The sequence below is a fragment of the Lonchura striata genome, chromosome 1 (assembly GCF_050655825.1).
Source record: "Lonchura striata isolate lonStrDom1 chromosome 1, ASM5065582v1, whole genome shotgun sequence".
Classification (NCBI taxonomy): Eukaryota; Metazoa; Chordata; class Aves; order Passeriformes; family Estrildidae; genus Lonchura; species Lonchura striata.
In genome coordinates, this window is record NC_140703.1 from 63,397,640 (window position 1) to 63,425,587 (window position 27,948).

General features: G+C 39.0%; 1 long non-coding RNA gene across 5 annotated transcripts in view; it reads right to left on the bottom strand.

The window, feature by feature from the left end:
- Positions 1-27,948, bottom strand: part of LOC146768698 (uncharacterized) — a 94,878-nt gene that overhangs the window by 3,081 nt on the left and 63,849 nt on the right. For 2 of the 5 annotated variants that reach the window (XR_014954690.1, XR_014954679.1), the window contains 2 exons: positions 4,545-4,642; positions 32-1,354 (listed from right to left, as the gene is read on the bottom strand). This is a non-coding gene — a long non-coding RNA (uncharacterized LOC146768698). The remainder of the gene's footprint in view (positions 1-31; positions 1,355-4,544; positions 4,643-27,948) is intronic. The other 3 variants (XR_014954685.1, XR_014954687.1, XR_014954682.1) reach the window with 3 other exon arrangements.

Consider the following 27,948-nt stretch of genomic DNA (forward strand, 5'->3'; position numbering starts at 1 on the left):
ATATTGCCAACTCATTCTACTTAACACTCACCTTGGAAAATTATGTTGCAGCCATTTCATAAATCCATGTGTTTAAATCTTAAAGCTTTGGATGTGTGATGGGTATGAGATGATCTCACAGAGTTTTGCTCCAAAGCACAGGTTTGATTTAAGCTGATGACTTTGATCCCATCTCAATCAGCAGGCCCACAATCTTTCCAGGTGGATCCTCTCAGTGAATTGTCAGTGGATTTCTAGAACACTTACATGGTGAAACACACCATTAAAAGAAAACAAAGAATAAAATATTTTTGCAATTTTATTTGCAAAAATGAACAAATGTAGAATTTGGTCTCATAGAATATTTTATATGGAAATTGTTACATTTACAGGAGAAGGTTCAGTTTGGGCTCAAAATATTGAGTAGGGAGAGAATTATAATTTTGCTGGTGATGCATCTCTCCTACTGTATCTGCAATGAGGGATTCCAGCTGAATATTATGTTACTTTAGCCAAAATACACATTTTCCTTCACTGTTGAGAGGCTGTTCCCTAACTTAAAGAAAATTGATGTTTTCAAACCGTGCTCTGTGTATTAAAGACTTGAAGAAGAAGCAATTTAAGGCTTTGCTGAGAACAAAATAAATCATTTTATCTTCTGAAGTGTGAGGATTCCTGAGAACAGTGTCCAGATAAGCCATTAAGTACAGGTACACACAAGGCAACACCGTTGGTATTGTTTGACATCCTTATGACTTTTAATCTTTGTTCAAGCACTGAGTACCAGGGATGTTGTTCTTGTTATTTACACACACACAAAGAATGTCCTGACCACTGACAACCTGATGTGTCACTATTTACAATTCTGACAGGGAATTTCTTGAAAGCATCTCTTTTTTGTGACCTGAAACCCCTACTTCTAAGCCTGGCAACCAAATCAACTTTTGTTCAGCTCAAGATCATTTTCAGCTTTACTCTGACAGTTGTCTTACTCCTAGCTGAAAACCACTGCCTGCCGCAGAGCACAAGCCAAGTGATTCTTACCTGCAGTGACACTTCAGCCTGGAAAATGCACGCATGCCAGAGAGCAAGGTTGCTCATTCATCCCAAGGATCATTGAGCACTTTCATTTTGAAAGATTTCGGTTTAGTGTCCTATAAAACAAAGATTGTAAAATCCATCAGAGCCCAGGATGTTCCTGTGTAGTGCTGACCTGGGCCACTCTGAACCCAGCACAGGATGAACAAAGAGAGAATCATCTCCACCCCCAGCTGCTCCCCAGCTCTTCCTACCTGCATGCTGTCAGAGAGAAAGCAGAATCAAAATGGAGCCTGCTCCCTTTTGAGGTGAGTCTCGGCTCTGCATAAAGTTGCCCCTGTGGAAAAAGGGATTTATTCCTCAGTTTTAGAAAGACTTTATCTAAAGGGAAAAATTGGACTCAGTTCCTCTGCAACAGACCTGTCATGACATCTGCAAAATACTGAGTCAAGATAACTGCAGATGTTATTGTTTTTGAAGATATTCTGGAATCTACTATGGTAGTCCAACAGTATTTACGCAATTCTAATATGTGTAAGAATTTTAATTGACTTTCAAGTCACAAGTTTTTACCTCATAAATACCTGAAAAGCTTATTGCACTATACACACTTCAAATTGTATTTTACCTAGAGGTCATTATATACTCTCACAGAAAATTTTTTATGACACGTCACATTGCAAAGGCAGATACTGCATTTCTGCAAACTGTAGAGCGTACATGGAGGGTTCATGTGTTTGGGTTGGATGTCCAAGGTGCCTTTTAAACTGCATTTCATAATGCCCTCCAGAAATGTGTACACTCTTGTAATGATTTTACTGAGAATATATATGTTAACTTTTGTATAATCATTATCTTTTATGCATAAGGTATTTCCATTTTCTTTCCCCCAGGAGTCAGAGAAAGGCCAAGAAAATCTTGTGCAGGTAATATAGACTTACAGAATAACCTTGTTTGGAAGAAATCTTTAAAATCATCTAGTCTTCTCTCTGGCTCAAAGCAGAGAAAATCACAAAGTTAAATCAGGTTGCTCAGGACCTTGTCTAGTAAAATTTTGAAAACTATCAAGACTGCAGATTTCCATAGCTTCCTTGGGTCTCTCCTCTAGTCCTTCATCATTCACAATGTGAGGGATTTTGTTCTGTGCCCATCTGGAATGGGCATTTCACAGAAAGGAGAACAGCATAGGTTTTACCAGAGAGCTGTTAAATTATCCTCAGTTTACTAATTCTGAACAGCACCAAAGTAAGGCAGTGTTGATTTGAAGGGAAAATGCACATTTTATAGCTTCAAGCATTGTTTCAGAACACATTCTATGAAAGGTTAAAACTAGATTAAAACATTTATTATTAAAAATTAGGTTCTGGGTGATTTTAACAATCATTATATAGAACTAAATGGAAAATACTTTGCAAATAATATCAAAGTGATAAAGAAGAGGTGGGTAAAGATTGTCACGTAACTTTCTGGAAATAGCTTTGCAGTAATTTTTCTCAAAAGATATTTTGGCCTGTCACATCCTATAATCAAAAAAGACTGAATAAAAAAATTGATATTTTAAACTATAGCAGTCTTAACTTCTGTTGCTTGATTCCTGAGCAGTTCTTGGAAATGAAGAATTCTAATTGAATAATTGGGGAATTGTTTCAATTAACCGTACATGTGGGAGTCATTAGGAAACAGCCCTGCAACCAATCTGTATTTCCTTCATTGGAGTGTTATGGTGGTGCATTGTAGAGGATACTCAGGGAAAAACTTTTGCAGTAGAGTGGATGGATTATGATGCCAAGGCTTGATTTGCAGAACCATACAAGATCCATCATGATTTATATTAATCCCTATCACAGAAAGGCAAACAAAGAAGTTCAGTCTATTTGTCATAACCCATCACTTGAAGTAGCAAAACTGTCCAGTGGGAGAGAGTAGAAATCACACAGGACCTAACAACAGAAGGATGACATTAATTTCTATCCCCTCAGTCATCTGCAATTCTTCATGTTTTCTCAGGGAAGTGGGAATGAAGTCCCAGTGTCCCAAAATAGTCTGTGATATTCAGTGTATTTTGTGGTAACATCAGGCTGGGAAGAGCAAGGGGCAAGTATAGGCAAAAGGTTCTTCAGCATAACAATCCTCCTGGGCCATTTTTTCCTTGTAACGAAGCCTAGGATAACCACTCTGTGCTTATGTATGTTCTGTGGCCTGGACTCTGACTCCTCACATCCAAGCAGCAAGGATAAAAGCCTGGGCTGCTCTACAACTAGACATCAGGCTTAGGTGACTTAGGTATGATCCTGAGAGTCCATAATTAAGTTCAACCTTACCAACATCTCTAATGGCCAGAGTTTCAAAATCTGCACACTACAACACCTTTGAAAACAAACATCTCTTAAGGAGCCCCAGATCTGTTTCTTCATGGCATTAGTCACATTAGTGGCCTGAGCAATCCAAGAACAACTTGTTTTTCACCTGCTCTAATATTGCCTCCTTCCTCCCCATGTGGCTCTTTATGGCAAGGACCTACTCCTCAATGTCCTCCTTGTGCCACGTTGAAACACACTGTCCTTGCTGAGTTAAAAAAATTTCAATTCCTCAGTTTTTCATCTTTATATTTTAACCATTGGTACACCTACAGTCTGGAAATTTGTCTCTTTTTTTATCTAAATCCAGACCTCTTGAGTTGAAAATCTTGGTCCAAGTGTCACATTCCCACATCTTTTATTTCTGTTGTTTGCATTCACTTTGTTGACAGTATAATCACAATGGCAAAGTGCAGTACATTCAGTTCGTATCTTAGAATGAAATAAAAAACATCTAGCCAAAAAAAACCCCAAACACAAACAAACAAACAAAACAATAAAGAACAATGTGCCAAAATTCATTATCTTACAATTCTGGAAATATGTACACAATTGCAGCTGTTTGTATTCAATAAAGAACTTCTGTGGTTTGTTTGGTCTTGTTTTTAGTGCCAAATACTTAATGAGTTCTCAACTTTCTCCAAGCTGTTTCTAACCAGTGCACATTACATAGAGTACAGTCAGGTGGTGGATAATGCCTCTGACATTTCTGTTCAACAGTAATAAGGACTTCATCAAAGCCCTAAGTTGCTGTAAGTAAGTGGATAAACAAAATCTATTTGATTCAAAGTTTTATTTTCAAATGGTAAAGGGAAAGGAAGTTTCTTACTTTTTTCCCATTCAAATAACTTGTTCAGCAAAACTAAGGAAGGTAAGGGTATTTTTGCTTGCAAATGACTATATTTGGCCACTATTTACAAGTCAAGCAAGATAAATTGAACTCCTTCTGCAGTTTATGTTGCTCTCACTTTTGTTTCTACCAGGACTAATTAGGTACATTGCAAATAATTTTTGAAATGAAAGAGTAATCACAGTGTTCCCCACTTCTCAGTATCTCCAGAGCAGAGCAAAGCACAGAGCTGAAGTTGTTTATCTTCATTATAACCAGAAAAACAACTTCTGTTCATAGAAAAGGGAAAATAGAATAAAACTGTGGAGTTTTCTACTTACAATTACTTTTCAGATTGTCACACATACTCTGACACTGTTGTTCCTCTATAGTATCAGATGGTCTTTATCATTGATGAAAGGCACCACAGTGCTGTCTTCTGCACAAAAAAAAAAAAAAAAAAAAAAAAAAATCAACATTGTGAGACGGTTTTTTTTTGTCTCGTATCTACATAAATCTTCAACTGCTATAGTTCTATACCCACATTTAATTGAGATCTATTTCCTCAACTGGGCTAGAGCATTAGGGACTGTAGCAGTTAGAGGCATCCCAGGCTGGTTATGATTTGGATGCTTGTTCTGAGAAGCATATGTGGAATATGGTCAGACCCTGTCCAGCCCCACTGTCTGCCCTCTGGGGTGCACACTGCCTCCTCAAAACCTCTGGTTCTTCAAAACTCCAGCTCAGCAGCTATCAGTGCTCAAGACGTTTAAATTCTGGATGGCTGGCATATGTAAAACTAGGATTATCTTTGCATCTGCTCTCCAGATCACAGGAAAATAAAATTAATGCCATTTATTCTTTTAATATTTAATATTTAGGCAGAAGATGCCACAGATTCAGAATAAGAGCTAAGCATGGGTCAAACAGTGGTCATTAGAAGGGGCCATAAACCATCAAAGGTCCCCAAAATACCCTCAGACTCTTCTCTGAGGTTTTCTACCAGAGAACTGCACATGATCCACAGTGTTGCATCAGAGAGTGTAAAACCCCCTCCTCCATGGGAGGTACCTGCCTGTTTCCACCTGAACCTGAACACCCATTAAACTTCTTCTTTTGTGGCTTGTGTGAGTCTTGGAGTACATCTGCACTTCACAGTTCCACAGAAATATTTGAACTTGCTCCAAACCCAGCAACATTTTAACATTGTTTCAGCGCTATAAATCCTTATCCCAATTGTGGCCATCAGACTATTTCCAAAACCTTAGGACCATGCTCCACGGTACAGGGCAAAGCTGGTGTCTTAGCACTGCAAGGAGCTATATGGTGATGTTGTGCCCAAAGATACAGGCAATTCATGACAGTTACGTGAAATGTAGAGGTTTTACACAAATGACTCCCTAAAAGGTACCCAAATGGTTCCCATCCTCCAGAACCCACATCCAAATTATCTGCAATGTGATTTCATTCAAGTCAATAGAGACAGTGTTGAAGTCAATGGAAGGTACAACAGAGATTAATTTGTCCCTTAAAGCTTTAATAACAGGAAATTACCATCTGGCTCTACATGTCTGCTTTATTAAATTTTTATAAGACACAGAGTGACAGTTTTTATAGAAAGACAGATTATTATTACACATCATCCAAGCATCTGTCCTCAAAACTGGGCTTTATTCAGCAGGAAGAACATATGTTTTGCTTGTTTCACTTACTGATGTCTTTCTTCTTTCATAAATGTAGATGGTTTATATTACTGTAGTTGATGTCAGTAACGTCTCAGTTCCCATAATCTTCATTCTGAGCAAGTGATGCAATGCTTAAAGCAAAAAATTTCTATTTAACAATATACAAATAAAATAAAAAAAGTATTCCATCAAGGATCACATATCCAGAGCAGGACTTAATTTATTGTCTTTCTATACCATTGCCTTCTCCATTTTTGGAAATATAATTAATTTGCTGAGTCACAACATATGAAGGAGGCATATTTCCTCACAGAGGCTTAGCTATAGGGGTTCATCCTCATATTAAGAGAAATTGCATAGCCAGATCCTTACAAAGAAACAACAAAAAAACCTCCCAAACAAACAAACAAACAAAAATTCCCACAAAAATCCAAAACTAAAACCAAACAAACACAAAAAAAAACCAACCCAGGAAATTTACCCTTTCCCAGAAAATGTGAGTTTTCACAAGCAACCTATAGTGTGAAATCAATAGTTTTAAGGTCAAGAAAAGTGATTACATCAAAAAAATTCACACTAGTGATGTTCTGTCCCCCTCCAAGAGCAAACAAGGTGTATGCAAAGATCTTAAAGTAGGCACTTCCTCATGTTAGACCATGTTCACAGAGTCTCAAAGAAGCCCTTTCTCAATGGATTCATATCAATAGGCACAAAATCGCAGGTGACTTCATTGCTGCTGAAGAGGAAACCATATTGCCATGTTTGGGATGCCATCTTCCTACTGACCCTCTTTAAAACTGTAAAGCTTGACTCTTTCCCATCCATTTTGAATGTACCTTGGACTTCATTCGGGATAAATTTATGTGTGTGCAGCCAAAAGCAGAAGTTTAAGACATTTTAAACTTCTTTAAGTGAAATTAGAAAGGTTGTTGCTTACAGCAAATACAAGTGTTTTTTGCAAGTAAACTATGGCAGAGCTGGTTTCCTCTGTGTCTTTGTATACAAACCACTTTTGAGAGTATGATTCAGTGGGCAGGAAACTGAGCCACTGAAATAAAAACCCCAGAAAACACAAACTTTATTAGAAAGGCTAACAATTGCTATTCTCCTTTTAATGGTCCAACTTTGTAACATGATTCTGATGGGATTTACCAGAATTACTTCCATGCATACAGGAAGCAGCCCATTCCCCATTTCACCATCTGCAGTGTCATGCTGGGTTTTTAATAGAATTCTGTGGGCATTATATAATTGCAAATCTAGTAAGGAGTTTGTATTTGCAATATTTGTCATAATGCAATGTGTAAAGTTTTACTAGTGTCTATTCAGAAAGCTCTGAGTTACAAGCAGCCAGAAGCCAGAAAAGTGCTAATTAAGGCATACAACAAAATATTAATCAAGAGATCTGGGGGAGGAGAAGGGAAAGAAACTACTTCAATTATTCACACCATTATGTGGCATCCAGCATAGCCTGAAAGAAAAAGCTAGCTGTACTGATGAAACAGCCAAGGAAAATAGCTAGGAGACCTCTCTGGCAAGGAATATGAGTGTCAGGACCACAAGTGGATTCTGTGGATCCATGTGAGCTTCTGACAAAGACCATTTGCAGAAGAAAACACTCAGCACTGAGAGCATTGTGCATTAGCTGTTCCAAGGGCACTTCCCCACATTTTCTTTCCCAAGCCTCATGTTTGAATAATAATCACAACAGGGAAGTTAAACATGCCATACTACAGAAAACATGGTAATGGTTAATTACTCTGTAAGCCTCCTTTCACAATTGGATAAATCAGCATGCTTCCCTCTGTGGGTCCCACTACCTACTAAAAGGCAGCAATGGAAATGTCCCCATCTGTGCTGTGTGCTGGGGCTCCATTGTCTCAGCCCTTCTGCCCATACTGCTTGTATGAGACTCATGAGACTCAAACAAATGCATTGTTGATTCTTATCTTCATCCCCTTTAAAGTCTGTCGATGGGATTCACCCCCTCCCCACCCCCCCAACCCCCCCGCCAATAACATGTATTCCCAGAATTTTTCTTGTGACCCCATGTAGACCTCCTGGGCCGTGCTTTTTGCAACCAACATTTGTCATTTGTCACTGTCTGATGCAATTAATTTTTCCCATAGCAGCCCTCAGAGAAAGGGGCTGATTGTCGGACAAGAGGGTTCAGATGGTATTTTGCTGAAGTGTTTTCTGTCAAACATTACCAGCATTCTGGGCTTGGGGCTTTTTTGGATTAAGTTGGGGTTTTTTATTTTCATCTTTCTTCTGGAAATTCTAATTCATATTAATTTTATAAAAAAATATGCTTTGCTAAGGGGTCAAATTCCCCCATTCTTTCCTTGGGAATTCTAGAAAGTTAATGCTTTCTGTTCCCCTGTTTGAGAGTAGAGCCAATGCCTCACACCAGAACATCAGCCTTTGCCCATGTGCGAGACTGGTCTGTTAGTGATTAATGACTCAAAACACTTGACCATCTGTGGAAGAGGCAGGCTGCTTTGCTGAAGCCACGTTTGCACCCCTGCAAGAGGTGAAAGGGAAAGAGGTGAGGTTTTGGGTGTGTGATGGCAAACCTCTGGTCTGCATAAGAAGGGGGGCTGAACAATCACCACTGGAGGCCTCAAACAGCTTTGAGGCTGATAAGAGGCAGATCCCGTGCCGTGGGATGGTGCTTTTCACCATGCCTATTGCCCTCCCTTACATAAGTCACTCAGCTGTAAAACTCCCCCCACACCTCCACCTGGGAAAGGTCCTGAGGGTTTTCATCCCTCCTGATGGGGCATTCCTGGCTCAACTGCGCTGACGTGAGAGGCAGCTGTCATGTCTTAGAAGGTGTCACAAACCATCAAAGACCCCCAAAGTGCCCCCAGACTCATTTCTGAGGCTTCCCACCAGAAGACTGAAAGCTCACCCCCAGGGGAGGTGCTGGGGGCTCCCACTGAGCCTGAGTATATTTTACCAAGGGATATCAAAGATGCAAGAATCAAGTTTCATCCCAAGATCTGGGGTGGTGCTTATGTATCTTTCTACTTTTATTCTTTCTTTCTCTTTCTTTTCTTTGTGCACTTTCTTAAGCAATATTTGTATGCTTTCATATTGACATATTTCTGTAGATAACAGTAAGGAAAACAGCTACATGCCTGCTTTCCATTGCAAGTAAATTGTTCTAAAACAAACCCTTCATGGTATATTTACAAACACTGATCATCCTGTCTCCTTCCACTATAATCCGCCCCAAGGGATCTATTAACATGAACCTGGGTTGCCCTCACCTTCTGGGGTGGGTTGTAACAACCCACAGTATTTTAATTACACCATCAACTTCTTGGGACATTGGCCTGCTAACTGGCAGCCAGGTTTAATGACAGCCACTGCAAATTTTATCCAGCAAAATCCTGCACGGCCACTTACCAAAATATGCAAAGTCAATATCTGTTCTTGCAAAATTCCCTTCAAAACATTAAAGGTGGTCATTCTGTTTTATTGGAACAAAGCAGGGAGAAGGCTGCATGACAAAGCAGTTTGGATGGGTTTTTTGGTGGGGGAGTTGCATAGTATGCATTCAATAAGCAATCAGGGCTTCTGTCACCTCTGCTTTTCAGAACCTCTTTCCATCAGACAACATTTTCAGTGTTTCATGTATAGCACTAGAAAATGAAATTCCTATTCCAGCTTTATAGTCTTTTTCTTCTTACAATAATTTCAGACTGTGCTGAAGGAGAAAAATCTGCTTAGAAGTTTTCTTAGCTTCTTGCATTATGGAAAGATCGTGTCGGGAGAAGTGAACCCACATAGAATCACAGAATCATCATCTGCATCAGCTGAAGTGTGTGGGTTTGTAATGATCTCACAGCACACTGTGCCCACAGTTCAATAGAAGATATAGCATTTGCCTTGGGTAAATGTACAAGTCAACAAGGCATTAACTCTCTTGTGAGGATTAGCATGACCTCTGCATCACTGTCAAAATCCCATTTTGCTTCTAATTTATGCCTTCTGAAAGTTTTTTCATCAACGTGATGATCTTGACATTGATTATTTGAAAGCTATAAACCACATCAAAAATTGCAGGACTAGCATTAAGGAAAAATATGCCTAGAAATTATTTGGAACCCTAATAAATACATGAAATATCAGGAAGGCTCAGAAATTCTGTAATGATAGAATTACACAAGTCATCAGGACCATGATGACATCACTCCATCTTTAGTTAAATTTCAGATTCAGAGTTTGACAGCAGCAGAATGACTTGTCTGCATTGCTGGAGGAGCTGTTTCATCTTGTGTTGCTAGAAAAACAGATTTGGATTTCTCAGATCTTTAGGACAGGAAGAAATTACTGCTTCCCTGATGTCCTAAACAAAAATAAGTCCTTAAGGACGAGTCTAATTCTTCAATGTGAGCCTTGTTCAGTAGAAGTTTAGTTTTGAGGTCTTCCAGGCTCCATTCATGAACAAATACTTGTCAGTGTGAGTTAGTCTTACCAAGGCAGATAATGAATTTAGGAATACTGGCCTTTCCTTTATTTGCAGGGGTGCAAGAAAGAGAATCTGAGCCTGATCTGAGCCAAAATATTTCTAAAAGCAGCTTGGAGGTGACTCACATAAAAGAGGAGAAAGGCAGTATCTGTGTAGCTCCTCAGAGCTACACCATTGCTCTGCCACTACTTTGACAAAACTGAAAGAAACTGGAGAGAATACTGAGCTTCGCTAGCTTTGTGCTTAGCACGAGATTATCTGACCCATCCATACTTCAGAAATAACAGCTTTTCCTCCCACTTTATCAATTTTAATGTGGTTTTTAATACGTCACAATTCTGCCTTTCCGTAAAACCCATCCCTCTCTTTAGTCACCCCAAATATTACAAGTATATACATTTACTGCATTTATAAGGAATTCAAGGGCTTTCTCTTGCTCATATCCTTTTAAGCTCAGTACCTGTAATCTGCTCTTTTTCAGACCTTTAGCTAATTATCTTTGTTAGTTTTTACCCTTGAACTTGCTCTCTTTAGAAGGTGTTTTTCCAGATTTGAGATATAGACTCTCATTCAGTCCATGTTATTCAGAAATGTCTTTTTGATGTGTTGAGGCTCATCCCTCTGGATTCTGTGGCATGTCAGAGGGTAGACCTGGGGCTGAGCTGGAGCTATGACATATTCCTTCACACAATTGCCTGCTATGGGAATTAAGATAGTTTCCTACCCTCTGTTCAATCATGGTACAAGGACGGTGCAAGTCAGCTTCTTTCAATTTCTTTAAAGCTTTAGTTCCAGTTCTGCATGCCTGTCCCTGTGAAAGCTTCTATTAACATCAGATGATCTAGGAAGGAGTCTCACCCACAAACTGCACATCCTAAGCACAGACTCTCGTAACAAAGGCACTGTTGGAGGTTGGTAAGTGCTCTTCACTGTCATTTAGAGCTAAACCTCACAGAACCTTTTCTCACTTTATTACACAATAGCTTCACACTTCATGACTAAGGAGGTAAACCAAGTCTTAACTGCATAGAATTTCATGTTGCCTACCTTTACTGCTGTAATGTCAATTAGCAGATGTTTTGAAGGTGCAACAGCAGTCAGTGTCACCTGTCCTTATGTAAACATGAAAAACTGATCAATTTTTCTTTTAACTTAATTGTATTAGCATTACATCTCACTGATTTATCAAACACATAGCAGTGCATTTCTGCCACTGCAGTTGTCTCAGTATGATGTGGAAAATATCCTGCTTTTTTTTTGTTTGGTGCTTTTTGTTGCTTGCTGATTGGTTGCAGTAGATAAAATTTCTGATAAAAAAAGTTCCTGTAATTATGGGAAAGGCACTGGATGAAAAACATATGTTTGTCACTAGGGTTTGTCCAATATCTTGAAACAGTCATGAAGTGTGAAGCACTATGCTGTGTCATTTGGTTATTCTAGGACACTTATACAAGCTGGAATTATTAGTAACTGTTGATAAATAACTGGATCATCAGGTCAAAACCAATTTATTAAAAGATTTTGAACAATGAATGAGGGAAGAAGGGTATGGAGAAGAAACAGGCAGCATTACCCCAACATGAAGGACTTCTAGTATAACTCAAGGTGTGTGTGAGGGCACTGGGAGATTAGAAATCCTGGTCAGATGCTCATATTTTTATGGATAAAAATGCTGAGGGAAAGCCTTCAGCAGCAGCTGCCTGAGGCTATGCTGGTGTCCAAACTGTTCCTGATGGTCAATATTTTATTGTACTACCTGTTGAAAGTGCATGCTGGAAGACATTGTTCTGCTTTCCAAGATGTTCTAGTAGAAGAAGCACACAGGGAGAAGGCAAAAACTACCACAGTTCGGCAGATTGGCACTTGACCACGTTTATTTCTGTAACAGAATTAATCACACTTTGGTATTTTGATTCTTTATACCAAATTAATTTCAGACTCCATGTATGGATGGAAAAGGGCAATGAATGACCATTGTTTTCTTTTATGTAAGTAGCAGAAATTAATGGGTTGCATGAGAAAAGACAGAAATAGAGAATAGTTTTTTTTTAAAATATGGTGTAGGGCATGAAGAGCATTTATTTTTATAGTCTCAAAGGACTGATTAGTGCTAAACAAAATTTAAGAATCATGATCACTTGCATTTTCTAGGAGAAGGGTTGAAAAGTGTTGTGCAACATCTCTATAATTTCTTAGAAGTTATCAGCAGTGCAATAAACCCAATATCAATTTAATCCTCATTGCTTTTTCAGTGATCTGAGCTAAAGCATTTTGGATTTTGGTCACTTCTGCAGATAAGGACAGCTTGTAAGAAAAATTTTAAAAGATATTTTCATAAAATTAGGCCAAAGAATCACAATATATTTTTCTTTCTGGAAACAAGTGATTTGAAGGTATCTTTAAAATCTTATAAACTAAATAGTAGCAATTAGTAGGGTAGCACAGATGTGGCTGAAATTGGGTTGTGGATTTTCTTGAAACTTTTTCAGTCTTGATAAGGTTTTACATTCAGTACAGATGGAGTTTCCAGCAGGATTATGTTTCAAAGCATCCACAGCATTTAAAAGAATCTTCTCTGTGTACACACAAATCATTTAATAAAACATCCAGAGAAAATACAGCTCCTTGGATCCTGGCAGATAGCTGACCAGAAGGAAACTTCTCTAAACTGATTCACCTGCAAAGGGAAATGTATATCTACAAATAAAAGAACTAAGGTGATTTATTCTAATATTTGTGTAATATCTGTATTTCTCAAATTTTCCTATGAATACAGGGTTATTTATGAGTGAGTAGGGTATACAACTGTTCTAAAACGTACACATACATTGTTTTGAAGATGTACCTCATAATCTGCTATTAAAAATCCAGTCTGGGCTGCAATGCCCCTTGGGTTGTTCCTCCACCAAAAAGACAACATTAATTGCACATCTGTGTCACATTTTTTTGGAATTAGAAGGTGACATATTTTTGAATCAGTTATATTAAATGCTTTCAGATGCAAAGCATCATTTAAAGGAGAAACACATTCCCAAATATTATTCCAAAGGCCAAACCTTCCATGAAATTGAAAAAAGAGCTATCAGTTTATGAGATAACAATGACTGCAATTATATAGATGAGGTTTTATGTACAATCAGTATTTATTTGACCAAATAACAGCAATATATTTATATACGTTGTGCACAAGTATGACATACATAGATTTGAAGAGGACAGTTTTCTTATGAACATATTTCTCAGCATTTTTTCTCTGTTCTTAAGCATCTGGTAGTAGATTCTGTAAAAGTCCTTCTCAGAACCAGTCAGCTTTTTGATTTGAGTTTGAATATCAAGCCCCACTTTCCAGATGCACACAAGACTGTGTAGAGATGTATAATGAAAGTCTGGAAGGAGAATTATACCTAATATGAAAATAAATCTACCCAGTGAATTTTCTTGAAAAATGGTAGAAATAAAACATAGCAGAAAATGCTGAAACAAATCTGCGTTGTTGCCTTAGAGTCAGCATTCTGCACTGTACAAGAATTCCCTTTACTATCACAGGAATACCCTTCAGGCTACAAGGACAAGTAAATGGACCAACAGAGTAAGACTAGCTCCTTAAACTCTTTATCAGTGATGACAGTGTTTAAGTAGCACTTGATTGTGCTGGGAAATAGGCATCATTGTAAACTCAGCTGGTATCCTCCAGGATCAAAATGGAAAGTTTGGTGCAAAACTGTGCCCCACTGGTACTGGCATTAGCTACTGCTAATGATCCCAGCTGCAGCATAACAGGTTGGCTCACTGTTCAAGCTTCTGTGGAGGAAGCATTTGGGAGAAGTTTCCTGATTTGCAGTTCTCTGAGGCTGATGTTGTGGTTTACTAGTATGGAAATATTTCCCATAAAACATGGACTTGGCTTTAAGCAGCAAGGGAGTTTGGGACTTCTGGGTTTTGCATTGTTGGTTCTTTTCACTATATAAAATATTTCCTATGTGTAAGTACCTCGTCAATGAATCACAACAGTAGTTCTGAGCAGAGCTAAATTAAATACAGCATAAAATTAAACACATGTAATCTTTTTAGACATTAGCAAGATAATTTTCCCATCATTGCTAAGTATGTTTATAAGGGTGACAACCATTCCAGAAAAAAAAAAATAAAACAAAAGTTGCATTTGAATGTATAATTTATTCTCTTTATTGTTTAAAACTTTTGTTCTGCAAAGTTTAATTATAAGTGAATGTCTGTAATGGTGAGTTTTTTCCTCCAAAGTCTAGTGCTACAAGGCCCTTGCAACACAGGTTGCAGAGATCACAGATGCTGGTACTCCAACATGCCTAAAGCCTGTGACTTCAGTGAGGCATATTGGGTTTCTTGCTGGGCTGAAGGGGACTTAAGAATACTAGTTTTAACCTAAACACAAGTGAAGAGGATCAATATACTGCTGGGCATGGGAAATTACTCATACTCCATATATTTGCCCTGTCCCCACCTGTGGGATGAGTATTCTCCTTCGCACGGTTGGGGTGTAGGGAGGCAGAGATCTCTGAAGCTTGCTCTTGGGGGAAGAGGTTTATTGGAGAATTCAGGGATGCCCGAGCCTCGTGCTCTCAGGCGTAGCACGTGGCTGGGCTTAGGAGGATGGGGGAGGGGAGAGAGAAACGGAGGGTTTAGGAGAGGGGAAGCCCCAGATGGGGAGGAAGTCCAAGAGAGGGGGAGAGGGCCAAGAGAGGGAGGAAGTCCAAGAGAGGGAGGAAGTCCAAGAGGCCGCATGGCCGCTCAGAGCCCCCTTTTCAGGGGCTCCCAGGTGGGCTGGGACAAGGCATGGGCCAATGGGGTTACAGACTCTGTTTTAGGGGCAGGTACAGAGATGCGGGATGAGCCACAATCTTTTGCAGGGTTGGGGCATTGCCTTTGCTTCAATGATGTGCAATGCTGCTCTTGGATTGCCATCAAAAATTACTTATTAGTTTTCAGAGCAATCTTAAACTTGTACTCAGTCACACAAATGTGTTACTGAAGGTTAGCAAACTGTGCTGGATTACTTGTCTGTTCACAGACGTAACAAATAGTTATTGTTCAACACCCTTCTGCTTTTGGATTTAGGATAGTCCCCTAGTTGCTGTGATAAATGCTTCATCTACTCAGCATTTACATCAAAAGCCTGTAGAAATAGTGAACATTCTGTAAAGTTACTTAAAAATATGAACCAATCCATGACTGAATTTCCTCCTTATTTCCTGTAATTTCCACCTTATTTCCACCACTGTGCAGGAACACAAGGGATTACTCTGTGGCAAGTGTAGGGTCAGGCTCATCCCTCCCTGACAAGCAGGGCACCTAAGCCAGGAAGCCAGGAGTTCTCAGTCCTACAAGACATCTGCAAGGGGATTTGAATTCTTATCTGGTGATGACCCTCTCTCTCTGCTGTAACAATGAGGCAACCTGGATAAGCCTGTGGTCCCAGGCTGGGCACCTGAGCTGCATGCAGGTGGGTGCCGTGAAGCAGAGTTTAATCCTGACCAGATTTTTTTGTCTGTCTAAGCAGTTTTAAATCATCAATGGTACCCAGGAGCCCTGCAGAATTCCTTCTGCACACACACCAAAGGCGACAGCTGCTGACCTAAAGAGCAAGTAACAAACACTTGAGAACAGAGAATAATACCATTTTAAAGCTGTGATATGTCAGTGCCAGTAAACTTTTGAAGAGTTTAAGTGCCTCCGAGGATGTGTAAACTGTTTTATAAGCTAAGGCATAGGCCACAGACAGGCAGTTGTGAAGGAGAGCTTTTCCAGATTTTCCACAAGGATTGACTTCTGAATATCATGGCTACTGGGTACAAAATGGAAGTTAGAAGGTAGATCTAGTCTGCCTGGAGACAAAGGTTAAGCATTTTTTGCTTCTGTATTTGCAAGGTAATTTTATGGAGCATTTAGTATACTAACACAGTTGTACTGGTGATTAGATAAAGAAGGTCTTAGCCCTTGGGCACTACTCTTTTGGCCTTGTACCCAAGCTCAGTCTGCAGTTCTTTGCGGAGAAAAACTTGATAATCTTTACTTATAATCTAATGCTTGGGCAAGATTTATCCTAAATGGACTGCCCTGTGTTTTAATAATTTTAAAAGTATTTGAATACTACCAAAGCTGTTTTCTTTCTGTTAAATTACATTGTATGTGCATTCTTGGATGCAGTACTTGCTTTTTTATTGGTGTTTTTTGTTTTATTTTGTTTTGGTTTTTTTTTTGCCCATGGTTTTCAACAGTTAAGGTGTTTAGCAAAGTTCTGTTAGATTTATGGGGTTTGAGTATTTTGAAAATTTGGGAAACTTATTCCTTGTACTCTTTTTCCTCCCAGCTGTCAATCCTTAATATAGTATACATTGGTACATCAGCTGCTTTCTAAGAAACAAGAAGCATGGAGAAGTTTCAGACAGCTAAAGTTTCATTACAGACTCAAAAAAAAGATAAAGCAGAAATACATTGCTTTCATATTAGGAAGAGAGGAAAAAGTAGTGCTATTTGAGGAAAAGATTTTTGGAAAATGCTTCACAGCAGCTTTGGAAACTTCACACCAAAGAGTTTTGCATACTGCACGCACAGCTTTGAGATATGCCACACAGCCTGCCCAGGAAAAGGGGTCACATGGGGAGGAGTGACTTAAAAGAGCAGAGCACACTTCACTTTGGAGAATTATTATCCACTTCCTTGAGTCAAGGAAAAATATCAAATACTATTACAAATATACACAAAGATACAAGTCTGGGAACTGGTCCTTTCCAAATCTGTGAAAATGTTCCCATGCATGGAGCACCTTCTGCCAAGGGTCTGCTGACCTTTATGAACCCTGACAGCCTTGACCTACTGTTGATAGTAAAGGTAGCAACTGATTGCCAGAAAAATAGTTATATTTATATGCACTTTTACATTTTTCATTTTTCATGGGTGTTGTCCAGTCCAGGTCAGACAACATGGATTTGATTGATTTTCTTTTGGGTTTTCTTGAAAACAAAGAGTGTAAGTCATCTTCCTTGGAAGAGGTTCTGGAAGCTGGAAGGAGATGAGGATGATGCCTTTGTCAGCTCTTTCAATTTGATCTAGACCTTACTTTCCTGAAAGATATATTACAGTTCCATATTCACATCTGGCTATTCCGACAAGTTCCTTATCCTTCCATAGTATAAACTGTGTGGAATTCCACAGTCTTAAAGAATAATGAGCTTTTCCATCTGCTTGCCACTTGTTCAGTCATTCTTCACAGACAAGCCTCACTCTGAAGGTCTCAAGATAGATGATCACTGCTCAGAATCTTTAAATGGCTAATCCCATTTCCAGTGGCAATCCAGAAATTCTAGACACTCATGCTAGGGAACTAAATGGTCTACCAGGACACTGAAAGATTTGAGCTATTTGGATCTCACCCTAATGATTCAGTTGGTGTCAAGAGGTTCTGAGAATACCAGCAATGGAATGATAAAGTGGAAGATGAGCTGGAAAATCCGGTGGCATAAAAATAGCTGTCTAGTACCAGTTCTGGGAAGTCTGGAAGAAAAAATGCCCTGTGCTATTCTAAGGCATGGATGTGCCAACTTAAAGATTTCAAGATGTTCCTCTCAAGATATCAAATATAAAGAATAAAGAGCTGGTGAAAAACTCCAAACAAATCCATTTTACAAGTTTATGTTAAATTTTTATTTCTTTTGAGACACTTACATTTCTGAAGGCAAACCCCAAGATTTTTAACTGTATCTTTGAATTTGTGCAATGGTATAAGACCTTCCCTTTCCACTAAAACATTTTTTGCCCTGAAGCTACACACAGTTGTTGCACTAATGTAAAAGAAAGCAAACAAATAGCCAGAACACACATACAAAAGACAAAGTATTTCAGTTTTAATGAGTTGTAGCTTTGCTGAGTTTGGTCTATGCCTTTGCCTGGGGTTATTCTGACAAAAATCCTTATTATTTGGTTATGTCTGATGAAGAAAAAAGCAAATTGCAAGGGAGAGAAAGGAGCTAAGAGGCATAAGGATTCAGAAATATTATTTCAACAAAATCTTAAATCTGTTTTGTTCCACTGCTTCTGAGAAGAAAAACCCACTGCTGTCTCAGAAAGAATGTCTTACACAGTTTGTATAACCAATCTTGCAGCAAATGAGGGAGAAAAATGAATCTATATTTCTTGCAAACTGCGCATGTCCCCTGCCTGCTGGGCTACAGAGGTGGCTTAAACAATCCTTCTCTCCTAGCAATATGGGAAACAGAGACAGTTTTTTGTTTGGTTTCTTTTTGTGCAGTACAGTGCACAACAACTAATAAGATGGCCAGGATGTACAAATTTGCTTTCTCCTGAGAAAAACTAATAAAACAGTGTTTCAGCATTCACTTGAAAAGTGGAGCACAGATTCATTTGTTACTTACACAAGCAGTCTTGGAGATGCCATAAACACCAGGCTGTTACCTGTTTAAAATTACCTGTTGTCACACTCTACCTTTTCAGAAGACCTGTGAGAGATGTTGATTTTCTCCCATAATGCAGGAAGGGAGCATCTTTGACATCTTAAATGTACATGTAGAATGGAAAGTCCAGCTGTGCTCAGAACAGCTGTGCACATTCATCAATCCAAGACAAAAAGAGCTATATTTTTGTTGGACTCAAAGAGAGATCTTGAAAAACTATGACACCTAATACTGCTGATCAACATGAAAATAACCTTTCAGGTGTTTGACTGCTCCTGAAAAAGCCAAAGACTTCCTGTTGGCTTTCATGCCCACTTTCTTCGATATCAAACAAAGTGTTTCTAGGTCAGAATCCATATGTACAGAAACCTGTATCTTCAATGGACGTTGGGTCCTTTTCATGCCTGGCTAATATACAGCAAAAATTCTGACTTTATCTTATTCTCTTGCCCAATATTACCTTTCTGCTAAGCTTTCCCTAACCTATAAATTAAAATCTATTTTCCTACATGATTTTATTTGTATTTTCCACAAAGCACAAACATTTACATTTCAGATACGCAGTAGCTGAAAAATTTAAGTGAACAAGCAAATAAATACTTTTCCCAGAAACTGCACCTAATCATTAAGATTTCCAAACTTGGGGTGTTTTTTTGTTTTTTTGGGGTTTTTTTCCCATAGTTTCCAAAATAGTTGCATCTGTTTCTCACGACTGAAGAATGCAAGCAGATATTGACAACTGGCACATACTAAAACTGTAATATTTTCCCACATGTTCAAATCTAAAAAAAAACTTTAGTGCAAGATAAGTTGTTGGAGATCCAGAATTCCAAATACACTACGAATTCCTGAACACCTAGAATTTTAAATTAAATCTTCAATTAAAATCCTGTCCTGAGTATTAGCATTATTATTTTGGAAACAAAATTGAGCTGTATTTATTTGGAGCTGTACTACATCTTTTCTGTCTTCTGAAGATGAAACATTGTTCCAGTATCACGATTTTTTTCAGAAACCAAGCCACGTTTGAGCTCAAAGTACTGCTTCTGGGAGCCTTTGCAGGAAAATAGAAGTGTACATGGCCTGTAGCTTCTGGGGGTGAGAGATTAAGCTATGTGTTGAGTTGAAAACTTACATGGTCACGTAAATCTCACAAAAATCTTAAAGTAGATCTTGTAAGGGTCATAATGAAGTTTGACTGGACTTACAAAGGTTGCAGCCTCTAGGGGACAGATGTTATTGCAGGAGGCATGGAGAAGAGAAATATTTGCACTCTGTAAACCGCGTCACCATGAGTCACACCAGACAAGGTAAGTCACATCAGACAACACATCCATCATTCCTTGTGTTTCTCATTCTCATATTCTTTTGAGGAACATAACAGAAGGAAGCTTGGAGAAACAGACTCCCTCCCCACATACTTCCAACTATAGTTATCTTTTCAGGAAATAACAAGAAATATTTAGATTAGGATCCTAATACAAAAGGACTGTCACAGTCTTTATAAGAGCCTATCTGTCACTAGTGCCTGTAATTTTCCATCTTCACCCTTTGCCTGGCTGCCATGTGCTGTGGGACTCCACAAGATAATGACATGCACCAGGGGAATATCTGCAGGAAAGGCCCTACTCAGTAAGAACCTCTGCTTGTCTGCACACACTTGTCAGGTACAAATGATCTAGTAGCATATCCACTGATATTCTGATTCACTCATCTCAGGGGAGCTGCCTGAAAGAAGGTAAAGAAATAAAAAAGATAATTTTTACATAGCCATCCACAACCACTTAATATAAACTAAGGAACAATATATTTAGGGTTGTTCACTCTCCAAGTCCAGTTCAGTATCTTCTACTTTTGTTTCTCATTACATTCTACTTTTGTTCTTCATTACATATTTTTCTATGCCCAACATACCATTTCCACTGAAAAGCAGGTAAGACCTTATTATATTATATTCTTATGTTCTTATAATATTATATTCTTAAGACCTTATTAGAAACATTCTGTATTGATTCCCTCATAAGATTTGTCATAAATTCCAGTAGTTCATAACATGAATTAATTATGTGTTTTCATTTATAAAATATAGCACAGAACTTCAAGCCAGGCTGATCATCCTTTTCTGTTGTTTTCTTACCAATTTTATCAAAAAAATAGTGTTTTAAAAACAATGTAAATTAAATCTTGTCTATATTATTGTCACTTCTTATCATAGTTCAAATGATAATATGCTTTCTAACCTAGCAGATACTGCCAAGCCCCTCACAAAATGTCTCTTGTGTCACAGGGGGATAAGGTGCTTGATGACACATTTATGAAAAGAATGAATTGAAAGCAAGAGCTCCACAAAAAAAAGGAGTAGAATTCATTTTCCTGTTCTTGTGAGAAAAAGGTCTCAAGTCCTCTGCCAATATAAATTCATTTGATTCCTACCAGCTGAGAATCCACTCCTGAGGTGGAAAGTGAAACCATTTCCCAGGACTGAGCACACTTGTTCATCAACCTCTCTCTAGAGAGCTGTCAGAATCACAGGTGGAAAACACACCTTCCCCCCCACAAAATTCTAGCTTGTTTCTGTTTCCTTTCCAAACTTAAACCACACAAAATGTTCCCTTTGCAGGTCAGCTCTTGGTTGTTTTTTCTCTCAGGCAAGGTCCAGCAAAGAAGCCCTTGGTTTTGCATTTTTTTCTCTCTTATTTCATTATTTTGTTTGGATTGGTGAAATTAAACTATTACAAACTCTTTCAGGGCTTTTGGGATCCACGTGTTCTGCCTTCCACCCTTATTTAAGCCACCAAGATTTTATCTTCTGACTAGAAAATGCTTTGGCCCTTGTGACACCAACTCTGAAGTGAGCGCACACAATTTCCATGGATACGCACTCTAAGAATCCATAATCCTGGCAGTCTTCTCTACACTTTTGTATGGAAAGCTCGACTGCTCTGCCGTGTCCGTCTATTGGTTACCTTGATTTTCTAGACAGTAAGGCTTCTTTTCTTAAACTTCATAATGTGGGTGGGATTCATTGTGCCTCATCTTTTCACTGATTTCTACATCCAGACTTCTGAGCTAAGCAAGAACTTCTAAGGAGAAAGTGATGTTAGCAAAATAATAAATACAAAATCATCTGATTAGATATATAATTCTGTTGTGTTACTATGTGAGCATAACATAAGGAGTCAGGTATTAAAACTGAGAATTAGTAGTAAAAGCAGGGGTAACACCACCCTACTCACACATGTACTTTTCTATGCTGTGAGTTTTAAGTGGTTTCTTCTGGGGGACAATGCCTAAAAAGCTGCCTGTGTTTATCTAATTCTTCAATTAATTAATTTCATAGTATTCCATTGCTTTTGTACCTCAGTTTCATGTTTGTTCTTCTTCCTCACTAGAAACAACTAGAAACAAATTTTCTTCTGAAGATTCTTGAAAGAGTTACAGCATATTGAAATTACTGTCTCTCTGTAAGGGTTGATGTGCTTCTTCTACAGGCAGTTTGTCCTGGTGGCTTTGGGCACCCCGGGGACAGAGTGAAAATACTACCCAGACTTTCTCAACTGCTTGGTGCCAGAGAAAGACAATGTTATTTGGATAAGTATTAGAACTGTCTAATAAAAGAGTAGAAGAAGACCGAGGCCATGCAAAGTGCACAGCTAAAAAACTCCACCATAATCATGACTTATTCCACATAGGGAATGGGAGAAACATGCTTCAGGGAAAGCAACTCATATATCTGGGAAGATAATTCATTGTAAATTAATCCAAGCATACCACAGAAATATCTCTGTTGGTGACTGTTCTGCATAGATGCCGTTCTTGATTTGTGAATAGCCAGCACCAGGGACTGGGAAAATGTCTCATATTGACTCATGCATTCCTTCATGGGTTATTCATAAATAAGTACTGCTATCTAATTCTGGCTAACTAAAACACCTCATGTAAAATTAATAGAAGCAAAACCCAGAAGGATCTTTCTGCATTAAGAATCTGTCCCTCAAAAGCAGTTGTCTGATAAAGCTTTAAAATAAATGTTCCTGACTACTCAGGGTGCCTGCAAAGGGAAGGTGCTGGGTACCCACAGGTGAACTACTAACTTTTCATTCTTTATTACTGAGGACAGTAGAAACAATACTCCAGGGAGCAAGATTCAGAACATCTTTTTCCACTGACTGTATGTAATATATCCGCTACTGAGACATTAAAATGTTTGCTTCCTTTTAGTTTCATATGATTTCCAAGAAACATTAAAACATTCAAAATCCCTATGAGGTTTTCCTAGTATTAATAATAGGAATATTCAGTGTACCTCTAAAGCAAAGCTGAGGGAAAGCAGTCAGAGTGATCAGGCTTTTTGTAATACCAAAACTGGCACATTTCTAGGTCAAAGGGGATTGATTTCAAAAACACAGACTTCATGTGGGAATCGTCTTGGCAGCACCTCTCACTTTTGATACGAATTCAAATCACAACAAGGTATCTGTTCCCTACACAGGAAGTCCACCGAGTATAAAGACACCCTAATGAAATCAATCTCTGTGAGTAATTCTAGCCTTCAGTGCTACTTCTGTAACTGGTTAAAATCTGTTTATGGAAAAAAAAAAAAAAAAAACCAAAAAAAAAAAAAAAAACAGAGATTGGAAAAGCCATGTTAGATGATGCTGAGGACAGAGATCAGACACCTCTTTGGGGTCTGGGAGCCATTGGGTGCTGTAAGAAAGGATCCAAACTTAGGTCTTCCACAGCGTGAAGAGGTGATCTCGTCATTAGCTGAGTAGAGAGTTCCTCTCTTTTGTAGTACTGTGAACTCCTATCCCATCCCTGGCCTTCTACACTGCTTTGAATAAAATGCTTGTCAGAAAGAATACAACACACAACTTACAACTTTCTTCTCTTTGATTTCACTTAAAACTCTAGGAAGTTTTGAGTTTATGTGTGCACATACACACATGCAGAGATTATTTTTTCCATTCTGCTGGGATGAAAAATAAATGGTTAAGGCAGCTGTTGTACAGACTGGCTCCATAGATGGCCAGGGTGTGGTTTCTGCTAAGTATGTGTATTGATTGCAGCTGAGGCAATTGAAAGCACTGAATAGCCAACACCTGAAGAAGATGCCCCAGGAATCAGGCATGAATTCTTTACCAGACTGAACCTGAGTGAATCTCACAGCCTGGTCTTATTTGTACTTTTTGGTACCAATAAACTGTGTGAACTACATAAACAGCAATGGTATTCAGAGATGAGTTAATCCACTGATTACTGAAAAAAAAAATACTTAACCTTTTCACTCATCACTTGAGTAATCTATTCTTATTAGTCAAGGTCTAAAGAAAGCAACAGCCCATTTGCTGAGCTCTCCAATGAAGAAACTGTTCCAAGAACTAGGGAGTTTCAGCTCCAAGGAAGAATTGAATTCCCTAAGAATTTCCTATTACATCCTGGTGTCCATGAATGGAAATATGGTGAATAAAGGTAGAAGTTATCTTTCCTGACAGCAAAGTCACACAACAAGACATTTTAGAGATGTCTCCTCCAACAGGAAAACTACCTGTCACTTGATGCTGTCAGCATGAAGAGCACTAGAGGTAATTATACTTAATGGTGCCAGGTGAAGAGGTGCAGAGAAGGCCAACCTGTATTCATTACTGCTTCAGAAACTGCTTTTAGGCCCATTTAAAAACAAGCTCTGATGACATCTTCCCAAATGACTTGAAACTCCGTCAGTTCTGATTTAAACTTTCGTGATGTTGTTCTGCTCTGCACCATAACTCCTGTAATCATTGTCTCTAGACAGTAATTTTCGAAGGCTCCAGGACAGGAGCTTTGCAAACAATTGATTTTTTCACTCTTCAGCTAACCTGAAATATTGAGATTGAAATTAGTTGTGGTCTCTGTCAAATGGCAACTTTTTTTTTTTTTAATTTTCTCCTTTAACAACAGACAAAATATTTACAGAGTAAAGTTTATTACAGGATTCAAAGCTTGCAATATTTTCCTCTGTTTTTTAATATGTTAATTTATTTAAAAAGTTTTAAGATTAAATTTTTAATGTTTTGCCTGTCTCTTTTCCTCCTGGGGGTGAAATTACTTGCTGTATTTTACTCCTACGTGCAAGTAGCTATGATCCCCATATCCATTTGTCCTAGTTACATTTACAGTGTAACTCCCTCTCCCCTGCCAAGTTATCTATTCTCTTCAGAGTGGACAAAAGCCCACCACAAAAGGCTATGGTTATTCATCTAAACTGAATCTCCTAGTTTTGTCCTCTAAGCTTGTCTCTCCTAACCACCATTTAGGAGAGGGAAGGTATTATCCACCCAAAGCTGCCAAGAGCTTATAGCTAGCAGAGTTAGCAACATGGTATCTTGATAGCATCCCTCACCTGAGGAAAGGAAACAGCAGGAGTAAAATGTTGTAAACCAGTGTACTTCATGAACTAGGAAAACATTGGCATAACATTGGGTGGACAGGCTTTCTAAAAAAGAAATTGTTGATGCTTCACTCTCAAAAGAAAGGGTGTATTGGAAAACTTTCATGAAGTCTGAGATAACCTCAGTGTTGTTTCTGTTGCGTGTTTTGCTTGTTATTTTAATGGTAGAGGGGAGAATAGAGATATTAAGTTGGCCTATAAAACAAGTCGCTGGAGACTGTGACACAGGCTCAGACTCCAAAATAAACTTGAAAAATTGAGAAAGTGGTCTCTGGAAAAAAAAAAAGCAGCCATTTAATACGGACAAGTGCAAGCTACCATGCAGGCATAAATGCTTCAGTAAATACAGAATGGGGGACTACTGAGTGAGTCAAAGGATTTATGATTTTTTTACATCATGCCCAGATGTGGCCTTTTAATGACACTGATCCCATGGAAAAATCACATGCAGAGAAGTGATTATTCAAGGGTTGAGCAGGAGGAGTTGGTATTAGTCATTATGTTGCTATTGGATTGAAGTCTGTAAGATGCTGACACTTCAGCTGGATTGCAGATGGACCCAGTTTCATCACTGGTACTGCAATACAGCAGGAAATGCTGAAACTGTTGGACTGATATAGGTAATGGCTATTTCAGTGACTACAGATTTCCATAGGGAGTGAAATGTCACCACATTAATTTTGTGGATTTTTGCTCTCCGCTTGATTCAATCCAAAGGAAGCTTGCCATCTGCCAGCATGCTGGGGAACTTATAGTCTGGACTGCTGCAAAGTTTATTTCCCTGCCCTATGATTGGGAAAGAGATCAGCCCATGCAGAATGACTTCATTCTCAGTAGTGGCTATGGGAGCACAGAGGACCAGATGTGTACTATTCCCTCTGCCCCTGCAGCTGGCAAGAAATGCCTGTCAGTGGAGGAACAGGGTGTAAAACTGTATTTGTAACATCTTGAACCAGATGAATTGAACTACAGCTGCCATTATGTACTATTACACAGCCTGTATGAGAGCAAGACTCCTTTCCTGTGGTAGGAGACACTATTGCACCTCCAAAATATGGCTGTCTTGTCACTAAATCATTCGCCAGTAATCTTCACCTCACCAAGCCCAGCTGCCTACTTTGTGGCTGTGGTGGGAGGATGGATGCCACCCTTTGTGCCCAGATGTCTGCCACTCTACAAAACTGTCTACATTGCCAAGACATGCTGACTGGTTTGTTGTCTACTCTAATTTGCTCTCTGAAATTCTTGGTAGCCAGTGCAAGCATAGCTTGTGCCTATGCAGAAATGCTGTCTGAATATTTTACTGAGAGCTTTATTTCCAACTTGGAGAGCACTGCAATCAAAAATGATCACATGAAACAAGTAGAAACTCCTGGGAGCAATAGTCTTCATTTACTGACAGTGGACGAAAAGATAAAATGCAGCAGTAGTAATGAAAAGCAAGGACTGCAGAGTAGAAAAGACCTGCTAGTTGAAGGTATTGGTGAGAAAATGGCAAAGGAAGTTTTGCTTGCTATAGCAAGATATTCCAGTGGTATCTAGAGGTTTAGTAAAAGTTGGCACATTAAATAATGTGCAATAGGCCTATGAAATTTACAAACCCAATAGTATTTCAGTATCTGCCAGACTTCTGTAAGCCTTTTGACGACTTCTCAGTATCTTTCCCCTCATTTCCACGTTTTGTGGATGCCACTCACTAGAAAACCACAAGTGGGAAGCCTAATGGTACATGCTGAATAATTTCCAGAGGAAGAATTCACTCATATTTTCTCATCCTTGCTTTTCAGGCCCCAAAAAATGACATTTCGGGAGGACTGGTAACATGGTAAAGATTTCTGGCACTGTAGAAACACCCGACTAAAGGTGTTTCAGGAAGAAACTATTTCAGGAAGAAATTGTTGTATCAAGGTGTCCTAAGTAAAAGGAGAGCAAGAACTGCAGGCAGTTGTGCCTGCAGCTTCTATTTTATTTCCCACACTGGGATAGACAAAAGTTTTTTGCTGCTGCCTCAGCACAAATGGCTTGCAGTGGAAGTGAGTAATACTTGGAGAGGAACAAGTAGACAAAAAATTTTGGAAAAATACCTTCCAGATGCTGCAGCTTACACATTTCTGTGTTCATAAGAGCATCTGTCTACATCAGTGTTTGGTCTCAAGCAGCTAAGACTGGGTGCTAAGCTGCCTGAAGCTGGGGAAGGCAGAAAAAACCATTGCTCTTCAGCTGCTGAATTCAGTGTCTTGGTAAAGCTGGTGCAAGCCTGGCAACTGGGAGCCTCACAGAGGCTGTCAGGTGGAAGCCTGGCAGGGCTCCCACTAATTAAAGCAGTCAGTAATTTTCAGTAGAACTCAAGACCATTAATGTTTTGCATTCAACCTTCCTCTTCCCCTGGCTGCAGAATGGCACAACCACACAGAGGCACAGCCTGCCTTTGGTGAAACAGGGCTCTTCCTCCTCACTTCATTTTACTTTGGAGAGCTGTTTAAAGAATGTGAGGAATATTTCAAAATGATGGCCTTCTCTACATTTTCACAGGCAGGAGCAAGCTGTTTGGTGGGGTGCCTGACAGCTACTCCCCCTCAGGGGCACATACTGGTAGCATCCCTCAGAAAGGCAGTAGAAGGCAGTGTTTTAATGAAAATGCAAAATGTTAAACCTGCATTGATGCTGTTCTGGACCTGAAACTTGAGTGTTTGGGGAGTTGAT